Genomic DNA, 20,904 nt, shown 5'->3' with positions numbered 1-20,904 from the left:
ATATATATATATATATATTAGTAAAAAAGGCCCGTTTCTGAAGGCAAGGAAACAGGCCCTAGGCAGGCAATTCCTCCCCCCCCCCCCGCGCTACGGCCCCCTCGCCCCCCCCTTCGGCGATCCTGTCGCCCCCCCCCCCAGATCGCCGAAAACCGTCCCCCCCCTGCCGTTGTGTACTACCTGTGCTGACGGGGGACCCAAACCCCCGACAGCCGAAGTGTTGTTGTGCCCTTCGCGTTCCTTCCTCATCTTCTCTGGAAGTTCCTCTGCTGCGTGCGTCTGACATCAGACGCACGCAGAGGAACTTCCAGAGAAGATGAGGAAGGAACGCAAAGGGCACAACAACACTTCAGCTGTCGGGGGACCCAAAACCCCGACAGCCGATATCATGAAATAAAACTGAAAATCACTAGAACATAAATTATTGTAGATGGTAGAAACAACAGTAAAACTATTTTGTGCTAACTTTTGTACACCATTCTATAGAATACAGTAGTAATACATGGCCAAATTTCCATCTGCCTTGGGAAGCCTGGTGTTATAAAGATTAAGGAATATATTGAAATTAAATGGAAGCAAAATTACTCTCTCACTGGGCACAAGGAATCACATCTTCACTTCATCTCTTTTGTAGAAATTGATATTTTAGATACACAAATGGATTATTCTGTTCTAAGCAGGTTTTGGAGACAAGAGATTTTATAAGTCAAAATAAAAGTAAATATTTTCATGCAGATTTCTCATTTGTTTAAACATAACTAAATGGACTGTATGCCACTAATGCAGCATATTGGTTTCCATATATTTTATTCTTCTGATGACATGCTGTGCCAAAACTAAAAACTCTAATCTCATCATTCTGGTCAATAATAAAAGGTGCTCAATGTGAACACTATCCACCCTAAAAGGTTGTTGTAGCTGTACATGAGGAATTTTGATATTGCATAAGTAAGTGTATGTTTGTGTTCTTAGTCATGCATCCAAAGGTTATGTAATCTTTTTAAGAAAGCCAGTTAATCATTCAACTTATTAGTTGAACATAACCACAAAAGCATGGTATGGTCGCATTTTTCAATATGGTAATACTAGATCTCAGCTAAGGAACACGTGATTTTGAGTTAGTCTTCACTGGACCAAAGTTGCTTTCTTTGTGCCATCACCATAAAGTATCACATACAATGAGTTTATCTTGTTGGGCAGACTGGATGGACCATATAGGTTGTTATCTGCTGTCATCTACTATTTTACTATATGATATGTTACCATTCAGTTGAATAGGCAGTGCCTTAAAAGGTGGAGGATTTTTTTTTTTTACATGTATATCCCACATTATCCCAAGCAAACTCAGGTTCAATATGGCTTACATTTGAAAATACAGTGAGACAGAATAATAGAATTCAGTAACATCATGGGAGCAAGTAGATGGATATGTCTGAAACATTTAACAAAGTTGAGATTAGCATACACACCTAACTAGGCATTTAAAAGCATGTCCTTTAATAATGACCTGTTCAAAAATCATAGCCGTTAAGTAAACTAGAAACGGGGGTGGGGGCAACAGTTGCTCAAAAGTGCATGGTTCGGGATAAGGTATCTTTCAAAGATATCACCAAAACAGGGAAGCTAGGGTATCCTCATAGTGAGGTTGCAAAAGAGACCGCAGTATATCAGATGTCCTTAAATAAAAATCAGACAAAAGATTGCAAATTAATACTGTCAACTACTGAGCATGATGTAAATAGGAACAACAAAGTTTGAAATGTCTATATGCGAATGCCAGGAGCCTAAGAAATAAGATAGGAGAGTTAGAATATATTGTACTAAATGAAAAATTAGATATAATAGGCATCTCTGAGACCTGGTGAAAGGAGGATAGCCAGTGGGACACTGTCATTCTGGGGTACAAATTATATCGTAGTGATAGGGTGGATCAAATTGGTGGAGGGGTAGCATTGTATATTAAAGAAAGCCTTGAATCAAATAGATTGAAAATTCTGCAGGAAACAAAACACTTCTTAGAATCACTACGGATTGAAATTCCAAGTGTAAAGGGGAAAAGAATAGCGATAGGAATGTACTACCGTCTGCCTGGCCAGGGTGAACAGATGGATGCAGAAATGTTAAAGGAAATTAGGGACGCAAACAAACTGGGCAATACAATAATAATGGGTGATTTCAATTACCGCAATATTGACTGGATATATGTAACACCAGGGCACGCTAGGAAGGTAAAATTCCTTGATGAAATCAAGGACTGCTTTATGGAGCAGGTGGTACAGGAGCAGAGGAGAGAAGGAAAAATTCTAGACCTAGTCCTTAGTGGAGAACATGATCTGGTGCAGGAGGTAATGGTGCTGGGGCCGCTTGATAATAGTGATCATAATATGATCGGATTTGATATTAGCTTTGAAGTATACATAGGAAATCAAATACATCAGCGTTTAACTTTAAAAAAGGAGAATATGAAATGAGAAGAACGGTGAAAAAAAAAAACAGAGGAGCGGCTGCGAGGATCAAAAATGTACATCAGGGGTGGATGCTGTTCAAACACATCATCCGGGAAGCCCAGGCCAAATATATTCCGCGTATTAAAAAAGGAAGACGGAAGACCAAACGACAGCTGGTGTGGTTAAAAAGTAAGGTGAAGGAAGCTATTAGAGCTAAAAGAAAATCCTTCAGAAAATGGAAGAAGGAATCGACTGAAAATAATAAGAAACAGCATAAGGAATGTCAAGTCAAATGCAAAGTGCTGATAAGGAAGGCTAAGAGGGACTTCGAAAAAAAGATTGCTTTGGAGGCCAAAACACATAGTAAAATATTTTTTAGGTATATTAAAAGCAGGAAGCTGGCAAAAGAATCGGTTGGACCGCTAGATGACCGAGGAGTAAAAGGGGTGATCAGGGAAGACAAAGCCATAGCAGAGAGATTAAATGAATTCTTTGCTTCGGTCTTCAGCGAGGAAGATTTGGGTGGGATACCGGTGCCAGAAATAATATTTAAAGCTGAAGCGTTGGAGAAACTTAATGAATTCTCCATAAACCTGGAGGATGTAATGGAGCAGTTCTACAAACTGAAGCTTTTTTTGTGTGTGTGTGTGGGGGGGGGGGGGGGGGGGGGGGGGGGGAAACAGGGACAGTGGCAATTCTAAAAGAAAAAAAAAATTATCACAGTAGGATTGCTATAAGGCAATAAACTCTGGAGTAACACAGGAAACATTTCTTTACAGAAAGGGTGGTGGATACACAGATCAGCCTCCCAGTGAAGTTAGTGGAGACAATACAGTGTAAGAATTTGTGTATGTGAGAAGCTTAGATGATCCTTAGCTGCACCGAAGCAAAGGTAAACCAGAGATCACCTGGAATTTGGAGTACTGCAGCAGGAAAGACAATAAGGCCATGTGTTCTGTCCATCCCCCCCTCCCCCCACCCCCCCCCCCCCCCCCCCCCCCCCCCGTGTGTCATTGTACTATATTTCTATGCTAAAGAATCTAGATTTCAGATTTGAAGAGGGCTGTTCTCTACAGCTGCACCTCAGATAAACTGTTCTAACTATGCAACTACTTAAAGTTTATCGAGCTAACTTATAAAGGCAAACAAACTAAATCCCATATTACAATTACTATTTCCACTTAATCTGGCCAAAATATTTTAAAGGGAAACATTTTTAAATGAGCTTCACATTCATGGTACACAAAACTCAAGTCCTAGAAACTGAAAAGCAAGCTTTTTATGACATTTGATGCTTGTCACCATGGTATAAATTATCAGATCTACAACTGCACAAAAATCCTAGGTATCACCTTTCACGATTTCATGTAGCTTTTCTTCCTGAGGTAACAGCTCTGACTTCCCTTTTACAAATCTATAAATTTTCAGCTGATGTTTGGTATTCGAAGATTTTGAAATAAAGCAACTTGTATCCACTCACAAATGAATGCTGTGGTCTCAGTAGAAACTGTAATTAAATATCTTCATACTAAATTTTCAGGGGGCAAAGGACACAGGCAGCAGAGGGGACAAAAAGGAACTCACAGGGGAGCCACCTTAACTCTGATATTCAGTGAAAACATTTTGACAGCAAATGATATAAGGTGAGAAAGGCACTGAAAAACATTACTATGTTTAGCAAACAGTCACAGTGCCTTTGTTTTAGAAAAATATTCTGGTAAATATTTAGAGCCTATCAAGCTGTGCTAGTGGTTTCTGCGCGGCCTACAGAGTCCATTCAAAGTGGATGGGATTGGCGGCATTACCGCACCGGGACCCGCTAGCATGGCTTGATAAAAGAGGCCCTTAATGCAGGGGCATAGCCAGACAGCCAATTTTGGGTGGGCCTGAGTCTAAGGTGGGTGGGCATGGAATTCATGCCCCCTCCCCCACCCCGTCCCTAGCCCCCCTCTGTTCCGCATCCCTCCCTCCACCTGCAAGCCCACAATATTTAAATATCTGAGCAGTAGGGGATCTACAAACCCCGCCAGCTGAAGATTTCCTCCTGCTCAGTCAGCGCTCTTCCAAACAAGCCAGCAGCACTTTTTCTTGAGCTGATACCACGGCCAGAAGGCTGTGCATGCATGAAAACTAAGTATGTGAAGAGGGGCTGATAATGGTTTCAGCTCGAGGCAAGTGCTGCCAGCTGCCGTTTGAAAGAGCATTGGCTGCCTGAGAAGGAGGAAATCTTCAGCTGACATGGTTTGAGGACCTCTGCAAGCCATAGCAAGAGTGCACAATATTGGGTGGGCCAGAGTCCAAATAGGTAGGCCCACCCATGGCTACGCCACTGCCTTAATGAAGAGTAGATGGCCTATCCTAATCATGTGAGAATTAAAAAAAAATACAACTCCCATCCACAACAAAAACTAGTGAGCTCCTATTTCTCCCCAGCACATCCACAGACTACCTGTACTTGAAAGGGAAGAGCAACATCTCTCCAACAAGCCTTCAGGGGTACAGTTTTCAGTAGTGATGCTTAATTTTACAGCAGGCTTTTTTTTTTCCAATTTGTGATATTCAAGTTTCACCAGATCCCTTTTCCTGTTATTCAAACCTTCAGAGGTGTCTGCCGTATTGCAGAGTTTGGTATCATCCGCAAAGAGGCAAACTTTACCTGACAGTCGTTCTACAATATTGGTTGCAAAAATGTTACAAAGAACTGGGCTAAGAACTGATTTTTACGGCACATCAGTGGTTAACACCTCTTTTCTCAGGTATGAACTCCATTTAAATGCCTGAACCCTGCAACACAACGAAACCTAAGGCATAACCTAACTCTTCCTCCCTATGATTCCCTAATGGGACTGTTACACATGAACTTCATTCTTCCACATCACCACTTTGTATCTATTCATACCGGAATTGGCGATCGCCTTTACGGTACTATATAAGCCACATTGAGCCTGCAAACAGGTGAGAAAATGTGGGATACAAATGTAACAAATAAATATCTAGTAGTTAATCCCATTGCATGCAGTATTAGAGAGCTTATGCCACTGTTATCTACTATTAACATCACAGTACCCCTCACTGCATCTTTTCAAAGGATCGGGGGGGGGGGTATGGTCCTTTTTAACTTTTCACTTCTTTGAACATGTATTTACAGAACACAGAAATAAACTCAATAAAATGCGAGTATTATGGTGAACGTTAGAAGTAAATTTAAGAGACTGAGATCATACTCGTACATATCCTGGGACTCAGGAGCACTGTTCCCTCTAAGCTGATTGGCCGCACAGTTTCTGCTAAGAGGCCGCGCAGCCGTCCTGGCCCACCATACAACCAGTGCACGAGACCTGTTCTGTCCACTGCTGCTTCTGCTGCTTTCCTAAACCAGCAGCAGCAGTGGCAGCAAAACAAATTACAAACATTGAGGGGCCGCATTGTACATACCCTCGACTGCCAGTCCCACCCCCCTCCAACATCACTTCTTGATATGGGACAGAAGCAGCACCAGAGGATATGTACAGCGTTGCTCCTCAATGTCTATTTTGTTTTGCCCAAACCCTATACCAAAAAAAGTAGACTCCAATGTTCACTTCAAAGTATATTCAAGAGTGATTAGGTAGAAGAAAAAGGTCATAAATCACAGGGATAAATTTCACTTTGTAGTGGCTTAAATATCAGCGATTCCCACTTGTGATTGACTGACTGAGCTTTCAGATAAGTGAGATCATATTCATTCTTGCTAAACTGTTGGTCATTCTCATCTCATTGATATTACATACAAAAAAGAAAATTTTTCACATATAGTAGCACAAATTGAGGAAGGAGGAGATTTTTGGTCTATAATTATTTTAATCACAAGTAGAAATCGATGATATTTAAGCCACTACAAAGTGAAATATCCCAGTGATTTACGAGACCTTTTCCTCCTACCTAAACATTCTTTAATATACTTTGAAGTGAACATTGGAGTCTACTTTTTTTGGTATATGGTTTGAGCACATTAGTAGAAGATTGAGAGCCATTGAATATATTTTGTTTTGTTGGGAAAGAGGCGAACAGTAGAGTGGGGCAGGGGGGAGTGGGGGGGGGGGTAGACTCTGGGTGGAAGAGAGCAAAGAGGGCAGATGCCACATGGAAGAGGGAAAAAAAGGATGGAAGATGTTGGATAGGGAGGGAGAGGATATGCTAGACAGAAGGTGGAAGGGACAGACGCTGGATGGAAGAGGGAAAAGAGATGGAAAATGCTGGATGGAGAGGGAGAGGACAGAGTTAATGAGGGAGTGGGGAATACGAGGAAGTGAAATAGAAGGCAAGCTGTAGGTAGACGGTAAAAAGAGGGAAACTGAAGATTGGATAGTAAATAGTAAGAAAATTAAATCTGGACAGGAACACAAAATAAACTGAAGGAAGTCGAAAGGAAAAGGAGAGAAAATTGACAAATGGACAGGGAATCCTGGCGAGACAAGGAAAGCAGAAGCCAGAGACTGGGACCATAGCTGAAAAAAGTACATGCCCAGACAACAAAAAATGAACTAAAAATAAAATTATTTTTCTAAGATAAAGTAGTGTGATAGCTGTGTTAATAAATAAAAATAGAAAATGGAAATAAGATGTTACCTACTTATTGGATTAATTATTATAGCTTTTTCACTAAATTTCAGAGACCAAAACCTCCTTCCTCAGATTAGGTCAGGATAACATAAGTTATACTATCCTGATCTTAGGAAGGAGTTTTTTGGCCTCAAAGCTAATTGAAAAAATATATTTAGCCCAATAAAATGGTATCATATTTTCAATGTTTGATTTTATTTGCATTTGTTCATTTGTGTAGTGTTTGGGATATGTCAGTTTTTGACATTTACATCTATTTTTATATTTTGTACAGTACAGGGGGACACATTGCTTTCTCTTTCTGTGGTGTTGCACTGTATGAATACTCTGGCTTCTAGGGGGTTCAGTTTAATTTTTTCTATTTTTATTTTGTGGTTACTTAGAGGCATATTTTCAAAGCACTTAGCCTTCCAAAGTTCCATAGGTTTCTATGGAACTTTGGAAAGCTAAGTGCTTTGAAAATATGCCTCTTATTCTATACTGAGTGAGGGTCTGTGCTCTGTGTGTGTGAAAGAGATGTGGTTTTTTGTTAGCACTGATTGCACAATCGATCTGTTCTAATCTGGTTTGTTTAGTTTTCCAATAGGTTTATTGATGTTCTAATGCTCACTGCTGTGTTTGTGGTACTGTCTTTTCCTAGGTAGGAGCTTATGTGACTTGTGGAAGTTGCTATTATGGTATGCTGGAATTGCTCTGTAGGTCCTGAGTGACATTTGTAATGTTTTATATTACTTCACATTATGCCTGCCATTGGATTTAGACCACACCTTTCCTAGTAATAGCTCAAGGCAAGTAACATTTAAGTATAGTAGGTATTCTTATGTCCCTGGAGGGCTTACAATTTTAAGTTTTGTATCTGAGGCAATGGAGAGTTAAATGACTTGTCCAAGATCTCAAGGAGCATCAGTGGGATTTGAACCCTGGCTTCCCTGGTTCTCAGCCTGCTGCTCTAACCATGCTCGGTAAACTCATCAGCAAACTAAAGGCAACAGAGATGAAGACTGGTAGCCATTTGCCAACCTACCAAAAACACTGATAAATTATTTTATGGTTGTCAACTTCAGATTCTGTTACAGTACTGCTGATCATTGCTGTTCACATGGCCAACAGCAAGACACTGAACTGAGCTAGGACTGACTGAGCCAAGTGTTAAAATACCTGCATGTATTCTGTTCAATATGTTGCATTATTTTGATTTTTTTTTTTACTATATAATTCCCTGGAGCGCATACAGTTTGTATACTACCATCAGTAACAGAAGTGCTAGGTAAGGCAGCTGGTAGACAGTGAAGGGGTTCTTCTCCACTGTGTTCAAAAGAGCAGTCATTACCCCACCCCCTTAAAAAAAAAAGTGGTGCTCAGAGGAAGCAGTATTCCCTTTCAAGCTGAGTAGTTATAAACTACAGGCAGAAAGTAGGGAAAGCATGCAATGTCCCTGCAAGTGTTGTTTATATATCTGTAAGAAGTGCTCATAAGGTAAAGAAACAAATTTTTTGCTCATGTTAACTCAGTCCCTGGATTGCGAAGAAAAAAGTTTTGCTCAAGTCAACTCAGTCCTTAGAGGGAAGGCTGCTTAGGAGTGAAGTTCATTCCTGTCGACATGTGCACTAAACTAACCCATTTGGAGAAATTTCACCCAAGAGAAAAAAAAAAAGGTTGACAGGTGGCATGCACAACTGAAGTTGGAGGCTAGACATTTTAATTGTGCATTTTATAATTTTATAGATATTCTACTTTTTTTTTGGAAGGTATTTTACAAATACCTGGGTGCTCCGTGCAGCAAATATTTCATAGATCTGACTGTAAACAACTGGAGTCTTTACATCCTCAGGAACACTTAACAGCCTTAAAAAATATTAGGCATAATATCCCAAGCAAGCTAGTAGAAAAGACGACTGTAATGTCAAACAGCAGAAAAGGGAAGCTTCTGCTGCTACAGCAAGGATTGAACAAATGTGACCCAGACTTCAGTACGGATAACAGATAAGAAGCTCATGGCAGATGACAGAAGATTTCAAATTTTGCTGCCTGCTTCTTTATAGGGATAAGCTGAAATATAGTGAAGATACATACCTGTAGCAGATATTCTCCGAGGACAGCAGGCTGATTATTCTCACGATTGGGTCGACGTTCGCGGCAGCCCAGGAAACCGGCAAAACTTTGCAAGCAAAATAAAATTCTTTCGAGAACGCTCCAGTGCGCGGGCAGAGCACATCGCGCATGCGCGGACGGCTTCCCGTCCACGGCATGAGCATGTCATCCTCAGTTTAATAAAAAGCAACCAGAGACCTAGAACAACTCCAAAAGGGAGGTGGGTGGGTTTGTGAGAACACTCAACTTGCTGTCCTCAGAGAATACCTGCTGCTACAGGTATGTATCTTCGCTTTCTCCGAGGACAAGCAGGCTGCTTATTCTCACGATTGGAGTATCCTTAGCACCCAGGCTCACTCAAAACAATGAACATTAGTCAATTGGGCCTCGCAACGGCGAGGACATAACAGAGATTGACCTGAAAAGAAACACAACTAAGTGAGAGTGCAGCCTGGAACAGAACAAAATTGGGCCTAGGAGGGTGGAGTTGGATTCTAAACCCCGAACAGATTCTGCAGCACCAACTGCCCAAACTGACTGTAGCATCAGCTATCCTGCTAAAGGCAGTAGTGAGATGTGAATGTGTGGACTGATGACCATATTGCAGCCTTCAATAGAAGGTGACTTCAAGTGAGCCACTGTTGCAGCAATGGCCCTGACATTATGAGCCGTGACATGGCCCTCTAGAGTCAGCCCAGCTTGGGCATAAGTAAAGGATATGGAATCCACTAGCCAATTAGAGATTGAGCGTTTTCCCGATGGCAACTCCCGTCCTGTTAGGATCAGAAGAAACAAACTGGGCGGTCTATAGGGCTTTGTCCACTCCACGTAAAAGGCCAATGCTCTCTTACAGTCCAAGGTGTGCAACTTGTCTTCACCTGGGCAGGTATGATGACGGGGAAAGAATGTTGGCAAGACAACTGACTGGTTCAGATGGAACTCCGACACCACCTTTGGCAGGAACTTAGGGTGCATGCGGAGGACTACTCTGTTGTGATGGAACTTGATATAAAGTGCGTGCACTACCAAGGGCTGAAGCTCACTGACTCTATGAGCTGAAGTAACAGCCAAGAATAAGACCTTCCAGGTCAAGTACTTCAGATGGCAGGAATTCAGTGGCTCAAAAGGAGCTTTCATCAGCTGGGTGAGAACGACGTTGAGATCCCATGACACTGGCGGAGGTTTGACAGGGGGCTTTGACAAAAGCAAACCTCTCATGAAGCGAACTAAAGGCTGTCCAGAGATAGGCTTACCCTCTACATGGCAATAAGCACTAATCACACTAAGGTGAACTCTTATGGAGTTGGTCTTGAGACCAGACTCTATCAAGTGTAGAAGGTATTCAAGCAGGGTCCGTGTAGACAAGAAAAAGGATCTAGGGCCTTGCTGTCACACCAGACAACAAACCTCCTCCATTTGAAAGAACAACACTTTCGTGGAATCTTTCCTGGAAGCAAGCAAGACTCGGGAGAAACCCTCAGAAAGACCCAAGGAGGCAACTTCTAAGCTCTCAACATCCAGGCCGTAAGAGACAGAGACTGGAGGTTGGGATGTAGAAGTGACCCCTCGTTCTGGGTGATGAGGGTCAGAAAACAGTCCAATCTCCATGGTTCTTCGGAGGACAACTCCAGAAGAAGAAGAAACTAGATCTGACGAGGCCAGAAAGGAGCAACCAGGATCATTGTTCCGCAGTCTTGCTTGAGTTTCAGCAAAGTCTTCCCTACTAGAGGTATGGGATGATACGCATACAGAAGGCCTGTCCCCCAATGCAGGAGAAAGGCATCTGACGCTAGTCTGTCATGGGCCTGAAGTCTGGAACAGAACTGAGGGACTTTGAGATTGATCTCAGTGGCAAAAAGATCCACCGAGGGGGTGCCCCACGCTCAGAAGATCTTGTGGACAACGCCCATGTTGAGCGACCACTCGTGAGGTTGCATGATCCTGCTCAACCTGTCGGCCAGACTGTTGCTTACGCCTGCCAGATATGTGGCTTGGAGAAACATGCAGTGATGGCGTGCCCACAGCCACATTCGGACAGCTTCCTGACAGAGGGCGAGATCCGGTGCCCCCCTGCTTGTTGGTGTAATATATAGCAACCTGATTGTCAGAATCAGAATTATTTGGTTGGACAGCCAATCTCTGAAAGCCTTGAGAGTGTTCCAGATCGCTCGTAATTCCAGGAGGTTGATCTGAAGACCCTTTTCCTGAAAGGACCAAGCTCTTTGAGTGTGAAGTCCATCTACATGAGCTCCCCATCCCAGGAGGGATGCATCTGTCGTCAGCACTTTTTGTGGCTAAGGAATTTGGAATAGACGTCCCAAGGTCAAATTGGATCGAATGGTCCACCACTGAAGGGAACTGCAAAAGTTGGTAGAGAGATGGATCACATCCTCTAGATCCCCTGTGGCCTGGCACCACTGGGAAGCCAGGGTCCATTGAGCTGATCTCATATGTAGGCGTACCATGGGAGTTACATGAACTGTGGAGGCCATGAGGCTCATTTTCAAAGCACTTAGCCTCCCAAAGTTCCATAGAAACCTATGGAACTTAGCCTCCCAAACTGCTTTGAAAATATGCCTCCATGTGTCCTAAGAGTCTCAACATCTGCCGAGCTGTGATCTGTTGAGACACTCGAGCCATGGACACAAGGGGCCAGGAGATTGCCCTTGACTGGGAAAGATAAGATCGAGACATCCGTGTGTCCAACAGAGCTCCAATGAACTCCAATTTTTGAACCGGGACAAGATGAGACTTGGGATAATTGAACACAAATCCCAGTAGCTCTAGCACTCGAATAGTCATCAGCATGGACTGTAGAGCGCATGCCTCCAAGGTGCTCTTCATCAGCCAATCATCGAGATAAGGGAACACATGCACTCCAGTCTGCGTTGCGATGCTGCGACAACAGCCAGGCACTTTGTAAAAACCCTGGGAGCAGACGCCAGGCCAAAGGGCAGTACACAGTACTGAAAGTGCCGAGTTCCCAACCGAAATTGAAGATACTTCCTGTGAGCATCGAGATGTGGGTATAGGCATCCTTTAAGTCCAGAGAGCACAGCCAATCATTTTCCTGAATCATGGGAAGAAGGGTGCCTAGGGAAACAATCCTGAACTTTTCTCAAACAAGAAATTTGTTCAGGGCCCTTAGGTCTAGGATGAGATGCATACCCCCCTGTTTTCTTTTGCACAAGGAAGTACCTGGAATAGAATCCCAGCACTTCTTCCCCTGGTGGAACGGGTTCGACTGCACTGGCCTTTAGAAGGGTGGAGAGTTCCTCTGCAAGTACCTGCTTGTGCTGGGAGCTGAAGGACTGAGCTGCCGGAGGACAATTTGGAGGCATGGATTCCAGACTGAGAGTGTATCCTAACCAGATTATTTGAAGAACCCGCCGGTCGGAGGTTATAAGAGGCCACCTTTGGTGTAAAAATATTAACCTCCCTCCAACCGGTAAGGCATCCGGAACGGACACTTGCACTGTGGCTATGCTGCACTGGAGCCAGTCAAAAGCCCGTCCCTTGCTTTTGCTGGGGAGCCGCATGAGCCTTAGGTGCACGCTGTTGACAAGAACGAGCGCACTGGGACTCAGCCTGGGCAGGCTGCCAAGAAGCAGGAGTGTGCCTACAGCTATTATAGGAATAGGGAGCACTCCTCCTCCCTCCAAAAAACCTCCTAGATGAGGAGGCGGTAGCAGAAGACGCCCTGCAGAAGACAGAATCCATAGCATCATGGTGCTTTTTGATCTGATTGACCACATCTTCTACTTTTTCGCCAAAAAGGTTATCCCCCCAGCAAGGAACATCTGCCATTCGCTGCTGGATCTTATGATCCAGGTCAGAGACACGCAGTCATGAAAGTCTGCGCATCACTATACCTTGAACAGCTATTCTGGATGTCACATCAAAAGTGTCGTAAGTACCCCTGGCAGGAATTGACACGCCTTCTGCTGCCTGACCACCTGGTGAAAAGGTTCGGCGATTTGACCAAACTGAACAGTTGCCTCACCGAGTTCCGTAAGTGGATGCTCGTGTAGAGCTGGTATGTTTGAATCTTGGCTGCGAGCATAGCGGCCTGATATGTCTTCCTCCCAAAAGAATCCAAGGTCCTAGACTCTGCCTGGGGGCGCTGAGGCATAGTCCCTAGTGGCTCTTCTGAGAGCAGAATCCACCATCATAGAATCGTGAGATAGCTGAGACTTCACCATCACCGGTTCTCTGTGGACTCTGTACTGGGACTCAGCTTTTTGGGGGACCACTGGATTAGAGAGAGGGAACAACCAGTTTCGCATAAGAACGTCCCTGAGTGTGTTATGCAAGGGAGCCATTGCAACCTCTGTAGGTGGAGAAGGATAATCCAAGACCTTGAGCATCTCAGCCGTGGGCTCATCCACAACCTCCATAGGGAAGGGAATATCCTTAGACATTTCCGGAACAAAGGAGGAAAAAGAAAGACTCTCAGGCGAAGACATCCTTCTTTCAATGGGCGGAGTAGGATAAGAGGGGACCCCACAGGACTCTTCTTCAGAAAAGTATCTGAGATCTTCCTCTTCCTCCCACGAACACTCATCCTTGGTATCGGACAAAAGCTCTCTAAGAGCAGCCCGAACCTGAGCCTGTCTCGACGTCTAGGAACGACGACCTCGAGGGGGGTGTCGAGAAGTCGACCCCTGCCTGGATTGCAGCAAAGCTTCCTCCGCCGACGTCGAGTCGACCCGGATGGCAGCCGATGCCGCAAGAGGCACCGAGGTCAGGGACTCACCACAGGTAGACCAGGTGCTGCCTCAACAGACGGTGCAGAAGGTGCAAGCACCCCTGGCACTGAAGTGACTGGCGCAGCAATCCCTCCAGAAGCTCTGGAAGAAGGGCCCTGATGCGCTCGTCCAGAGCTTCCAACGGAAAAGGCTGTGGGGCCGGTGCAGGAGCCAGTGGCAGAATCTGTGGGGGGCTCGAGAGCCGGTAGCAGGCTGCCAGAAGACCAACACATCGGCACCTCCTGTATAGAGGGTGAGCGGTCCTCCTGGAGTCGAAGCTTCTGTGGTGCCGAATCTCTTGGCTCCCCGGAGCTTTCAGCACCGCGCATGGAAGGAGATCGATGACAGTGCTTCTTAGCCTTCGCTCGACACCCGTCATCGAGACTCCTCTGTACTGAAGAGGAGGACATGGAATCCTCACGCCTCCTCGGGGCCGGGTCCGACGAAGGTCGGTCCTGGGGGGCCTGCATAGCAGTAGGCCTCGAGATAGGTGGATACCCACTCGATGCCTCACTGCTCCCAGCGCGATGTGGTCTTTCGGCAGCCATTACCTGCGCTCTCGAAGTCGATGCTTCCCTCAACATCGCCGACCTCGGTACCGATGCAGAAGGACCGGGGACCGATCAGCAAAAAGTTTTTCTCGTTGAGCCTGCCGAGACACTTGGGTCTGTTTTTTCATCAAAGGACACAGCTTACAAGCAGCTGGTAGATGATCGGGCCCAAGGCACTGGAGACACCACACGTGGGGGTCGGTACCCGAGATGGTCTGGTCGCACAGAGTACAACGCTTGAAGTCGCTAGGTGTCCTTGATGACATGGACGGAAAAATGGCGGCTGCGAAATTAAAGGACACAATTGTGCCAAACAAAAAGGCAGAAAAAGGGAAAATGAAACCTGGTCGCGACGAAAAGAAAAGAAAACTTAAATTTAGTGACAAAAACTAAAGAAATAAGGGAACTATTCTAGAAACAAAAAAAAAATGTTTTTGTTTTGTAGAAACGAAGAGAAGCAGCGTAACAGACGAAGTCTCCTGAGCCATGTAAGAGGAACACAGCAAAAACTCCTGAGCCATGTAAGAGGAACACAGCAAAAACTGTGCCACCTCCTATGCGGAAAAAAGGAAACTGAGGATGGCACGCTCGTGCGGTACGCACTACCCACACGCCAGAGCGTTCTCAAAAGATTTTTATTTTGCTTGCAAAGTTTTGCCGGTTTCTTGGGCGTCGACCCAATCGTGAGAACAAGCAGCCTGTTTGTCCTCGGAGAACTAGTATTACTAAACTTATTTTTTTAATCAGATTTTAACACAAATTTGAATTCCCACCACCACCCCCCATAAACACACACACAAAAGCACCTTCAAAATACCAGACAGGGCTACCTGCACATGTTACACAGAAACAGAATATGCCTGCAGAAAGAACTAGAGGACCCATCTTTACTTCAGAATTACTATCCCTTCCCCTCCCTTGGAGAACATCTTTTTCCTTTGCTTTCTAGAACATTTAAAAAAAAATTTTGAACGTTCTCTTAGGTAATTCCTGCCAGTCACTTAACCCTCCATTGCCCCAGGTACAAATAAGTACCTGTATATACTATGTAAATCGCTTTGAATATAGTTGCAAAAACCTCAGAAAGGTGATATATCAAGTCCCATTTCCCTCTCCTCCTCCTTTCACATTCATTCCCATAACCCTTTGCTCTACAGCCTACTTTCTACCAAAAGTCCAGTCTCAAGTGCATTTATTCTTTGGAGGTATTTGAATGTCTATCATCTCTCCACTTTTCCTTCCTTATGGAAGCTTGAAAACTAATGTCCAGCAGCATCAGTTGCATATACAGCCCTCCAAACTCTATAGGTATTTTATGTTTATTTTTCTAATAAAGTCATGTTTGCCTTCATTAATTGACACTATAGACCATGGGGTAGATGAATAGAAACCAGATTAGAACTCTCCATCGGATCGCCAAGTAAGGATACAAAGAACAGATGCTCAGATGTTTGGAGAGTAGGTTCAGTTCTGGTAGATTACAAAACTTTCTTTTAAGACAAAAGGATAGAAGAGTTTGTGTGTTAGATTACTATTAATAACCACTGGAATGCTCATCTAAGTGACTAACGTGTCTTGGAAAAATGAGCAATATTCTACAAATGGTCAAGCTTCTATGACTGGCAGATAGGATATGTTTATAGCAGTCTAGATCAGCATAACTGTACAGAATGGACAGCCAGTGGGTCATTAACTACCACCCTGTGTTACAGTGTTATGAGTGATATGAGTATATCGGTCCAGGCGGAAGATAAGACGTGCAGCCGAGTTCTGAACGGATTTGAAGGGGGATAGATGGCTAAGTGGGAGGCCAGTGAGGAGTAGGTTGCAGTAGTCAAGGCGAGAGGTAATGAGAGAGTGGACGAGAGTTCGGGTGGTGTGCTCAGAGAGGAAAGGGTGAATTTTGCTAATGTTATAGAGGAAGAAGCGACAGGTCTTGGCTATCTGCTGGATATGCGCAGAGAAGGAGAGGGAGTCGACGAAGATGACCCCGAGGTTGCGGGCAGATGAGACGGGAACGATGAGGGTGTTAACTGAGATAGAGAGTGGAGGGAGAGGGGGTTTGGGTGGGAAGACAATAAGCTCGGTCTTGGCCATGTTCAGTTTCAGGTGGCGGTTGGACATCCAGGCAGCAATGTCGGATAAGCAAGCCGATACTTTGGCCTGGGTTTCGGCAGTGATGTCTGGAGTGGAGAGGTAAAGCTGGGTGTCGTCAGCATAAAGATGATATTGGAAACCATGAGATGAGATCAGGGAGCCCAGGGAAGAGGTGTAGATTGAAAAAAGAAGGGATCCAAGGACAGATCCCTGAGGAACTCCAACAGAGAGCGGGATGGGGGTGGAGGAAGAACCATGAGAGTGTACTCTGAAGGTATGGTGGGAGAGATAAGAGGAGAACCAGGACAGGACAGAGCCCTGGAACCCAAATGAGGACAGCGTGGCAAGAAGTAAATTGTGACTGACAGTGTCAAAAGCGGCAGATAGGTCAAGGAGGATGAGGATGGAGTAGTGACCTTTGGATTTGGCAAGGAACAGGCCATTACAGACTTTAGATAGTGCCGTTTCTGTCGAGTGTAGGGGGCGAAAGCCGGATTGAAGCGGATCGAGGATGGCATGAGAGGAGAGAAAATCAAGGCAACAGCTGTGAACGGCGCGTTCAAGTATCTTGGAGAGGAAGGGTAGGAGGGAAATGGGGCGGTAGTTGGGGGGACAGGTAGGATCAAGTGATGGTTTTTTGAGGAGTGGTGTGACTACAGCATGCTTGAAGGTGTCAGGGACAGTTGCAGTGGAGAGAGAAAGGTTGAGGATATGACAGATGGGGGGGTGACGGTAGGAGAGATGGTGTTAAGTAAGTTGGTGGGGATGGGGTCAGAGGAACAGGTGGTGCATTTCGAGGAGGAAAGAAGATGGGCGGTTTCCTCTTCGGTGATATCAGGAAAAGAGGAGGAGGAGGCCTGGGTTGGTTGGTTGAGGGAGTGGGTTATAAGGTGAAAAGGAGGAGATGGTTTGGTGGTGAATTCGATGTTGATCTTCTGCACTGTCGCGGAAATAGTCAGCCAGTGATTGAGAGAGTGAGGGGGGTGGGTGGGAGCGGAGGGCACTTTGAGGAGGGAGTTAAGGGTGGCGAAGAGACGATGAGGGTTAGAGCTGAGGGAATTAGTCAATTGGGTGTAATAGTCCTGTTTGGCGAGGAATAGGGAGGACTGGAAGGAAGATAGCATGAATTTGTAATGGATGAAATCAGTATGGGTGCGAGATTTCCTCCAGAGACGTTCAGCCGATCAGGCGCAGGAGTGAAGGTATCGGGTGCAAGGGGTCAGCCAGAGCTGGGGATTAGTACGCCTTGTGGGACGGGAGATGGATGGTGCAAGGGTGTCCAGAGCAGAGGAGAGAGTGGCATTGTAAGTGGAGACAGCCTTGTCAACAGACTCGGAGGACATGATGGAAGGGAGGAGATTAGAGATACTAGAGGATAAGGTGGGAGGGTCGACAGCCTGGAGATTCCTGGAAGTAGTGGTTAGTGTTGGGCGGGACTGCGGGGGAGGGTGATGAAGTGTGAAGGTGATCAGGTGATGGTAAGAGAGAGAAAGAGCTGAGGCGCAGAAATTGGAGGGTGAGCAGGTAGAGGAGAGGACGAGGTCAAGACAGTGGCCAGATTGGTGAGTAGGGGCGCTGGAGCTCAGTTGGAGGTTGAAGGAGCAGGTTAGAGTGAGGAACTGAGAAGCGTATGAGTTGGATGGGTTATCAGTGTGTTTGTTAAAGTCTCCAAGAATGAGGGATGAGGATGAGGGCTCAAGAAAAACAGAGAGCCAGGCATCGAAGTCGGTAAGGAAGGAAGAAAGGGACTTATCAGGGGGGTGGTAAATGACTGCAACTCTGAATGGCAGTGGGTAGAATAGACGGATGGAGTGAACTTCAAAGGATGAGAAGCAGTGAGATTGCAGTAGGAGGAGAGGTTGAAAACTGCAGGAGGGCGAAAGTAGTAACCCGACGCCGCCACCGCAGCCAACTGAGCGGGGAAAATGGGAGAAAAGATAGCCTTCATGGCATAGGGCCGCGACTGAGGCAGAGTTGCCAGGGGTGAGCCAGGTTTCAGTTAGGGCACGGAGTTGGAGAGAATGGGAGATGAAGAGATCATGGGTAAAGGAGCGTTTGTTGCAGACAGATCGGGCATTCCATAGGGTGCACGAGAAGGGGAGGGAAGAGGGGGAGAGGAGGAGAATGGAAATGAGGTTGGAGACATTCCGGAGTGGTCTGCATAGATAGGATGAGGATTGGTGTGGATTAGTACGCATATGGTTACATTTGTAGCAGTGGACTACTCCAGCCAAATATTATAAAGGGAAACTATCAGTTTGACAGTGACCTAAAATAAATACACACGTCTTCTGCACATGCGCACACACACACACACTAAGCTTACCAGATGTCCCCGATTTTAAAGCAGAGTCTTTGACTAAACCACCTGTCCCAGATTCCAGCAGCGACAAAGATCGGGATCCAGCAAGGAGCGAATGCAAAGGCAGAGGATGAGGGATAGGACTGGTAGGAACGGAATAAAGTAGATGAGAAAACAGTACAGCATACGCTACAAAAATGTATATAGGGGGCTACCAAGGATAATTTAAATCTTATACAACTCCAAAATAATCCTCTTCCAATAAATTTACATCAACTTTTTAAATCAAACTTATTTTTACTAAAAATGGGAGGAAAAGCCTCAACTGACTCCTTCTTGGCTACAGAAGCCGATCGACTCTGGGAGATCATACAGTCATCATTGGCTAAAAACCTCCCCAAAATTATTATTTTATATATAAGGTCCAATCAAGTTTTTACTTAGCTTTTGGAGATGCACTGACTCCTTATATCTCCATATATTTCTATGGAGATGGCCAACAAAGGCCAAAGTTTCACAACCTTCGTTGGGTCCGTGGAACATACGCTCACTCCACACTATAGCTGTTCAGCTCAGCTTATCACTACCTACATCAGCTCCACTATATAACTTCAGTGTGTCACACATACCAGTCTAGAGACGAACTCAGACGCGACCTCTGGAGAGCACCGGCCAGAAAGGAACCTGTGTCAAAGCAGCCCCGGCCCAACTAAAAATGAACATCTAGCATGTGGAGCCAACCAGCACCCAAACTTCCTGCACCCTGCCCTTCACTCCAGTTCTATTGCTAACTGGGCACTGCACGTGCCACCGTTTGTTGATGTAAGCCATAGTCATTAGATTGATTGAACCAGCTTCCCACTCCAGGAGTCCTCCCCAGGTGGAGATGCAAGGGATGCATCCACCATGCCATGCTGGCCCTCGCCTGCCAAGTCCTGAGACAGGTGAGACCAACAAGACAACAAGGCCTGCTGCAGAGGACGCATGTGTGCCCTGGCCCAGGGGTCAATCTTAAGAGTTGCTGGCATGAAGCCCAGGACCTGGACATAATCCCAGGCTCTCGGAATCGGCACAACCAAGACGAACTGGATCTGACCCTGTAACTTGATGCGGTGGGACTCCATCAGAAACACCTTGCCCAGCTCAGTGTCAAAGAGGCCCCCAGATACTTCAGAGACTGAGTGAGAACCAGATGACTCAATGATGACCTAGCCCAGAGACTGAAGAAGCATCACCCTGGAGGTGGCCTGATGGCTCTCCTAAGCTGATGAGGCCCTTATCAACCAGTCATCCAGATAGGGGTAGACTCAAACCTCCTACTTCTGGAGGAATGCCACCATAACCTTGGAGAAGGCGCAAGAAATGGTGGAAAGACCAAAAGGCAGGCTAGGAACAAAGTGCTGCCCAATAATCGCAAATGAGGACAAATTGTGTGTGTGTGGGGGGGGGGGGGGGGGGGGAAGAGATATAAAAGTATGCCTCCTTGAGATCCACCGAGGTAAACTACCCCGGCCACACCGCCGCTATGACCGAACGGAGAGTTTCCATGCAGCAATGCTGGATGTTGACATGCTTGAGGTACAGCACTGGATGAAAGGAGCCCCATTTCATAGGCACCATGAAATACATGGAGTCGCACCTCTGTCCCCGCTTCCGGGCCACAACGGGAATCACTGCCCCCGGCTTCTGGAAGTTTTTTTTTTTTACTTAAACGTCAAAGAAACTAGCTGAGAAGTTGAAGACCAAGAGTACAAGCATCATGGGAACTGTGAATTTTGATCAAAGATGTTCAACCACTGACAAAAAACTAACCAAACCTCTATGACACCATGACAATTGCCTTTCCTTGGTTAAAAAAAAAAAAAAAAAAAAAAAAACTAGGGCTGCATTTCAATTAAAATTTGTAATTGCGATCATGTGATTAAAGGTATGTTATTTATTTTTGTTCCCACTGCAGCTCTTTGTGATTCTGAGCAAGTCACTTAACCCTCCACTGCCCAGTCACAAGGAGCTACAGTGGGAACAAAAATAATTGCATTATCACAATTACAAATGTTAATCAAAAT

General features: G+C 45.3%; 1 protein-coding gene across 1 annotated transcript in view; it reads right to left on the bottom strand.

Annotated features, from left to right (window-relative positions):
• The window catches only part of CHD7 (chromodomain helicase DNA binding protein 7), a 504,651-nt gene that overhangs the window by 329,259 nt on the left and 154,488 nt on the right, over positions 1–20,904 (bottom strand).

The sequence above is a fragment of the Microcaecilia unicolor genome, chromosome 1, assembly GCF_901765095.1.
Source record: "Microcaecilia unicolor chromosome 1, aMicUni1.1, whole genome shotgun sequence".
In the NCBI taxonomy this organism is placed as follows: domain Eukaryota; kingdom Metazoa; phylum Chordata; class Amphibia; order Gymnophiona; family Siphonopidae; genus Microcaecilia; species Microcaecilia unicolor.
Note: the sequence above shows the minus strand (reverse complement) of the source record. Positions and strands in the feature narration are given on the sequence as shown.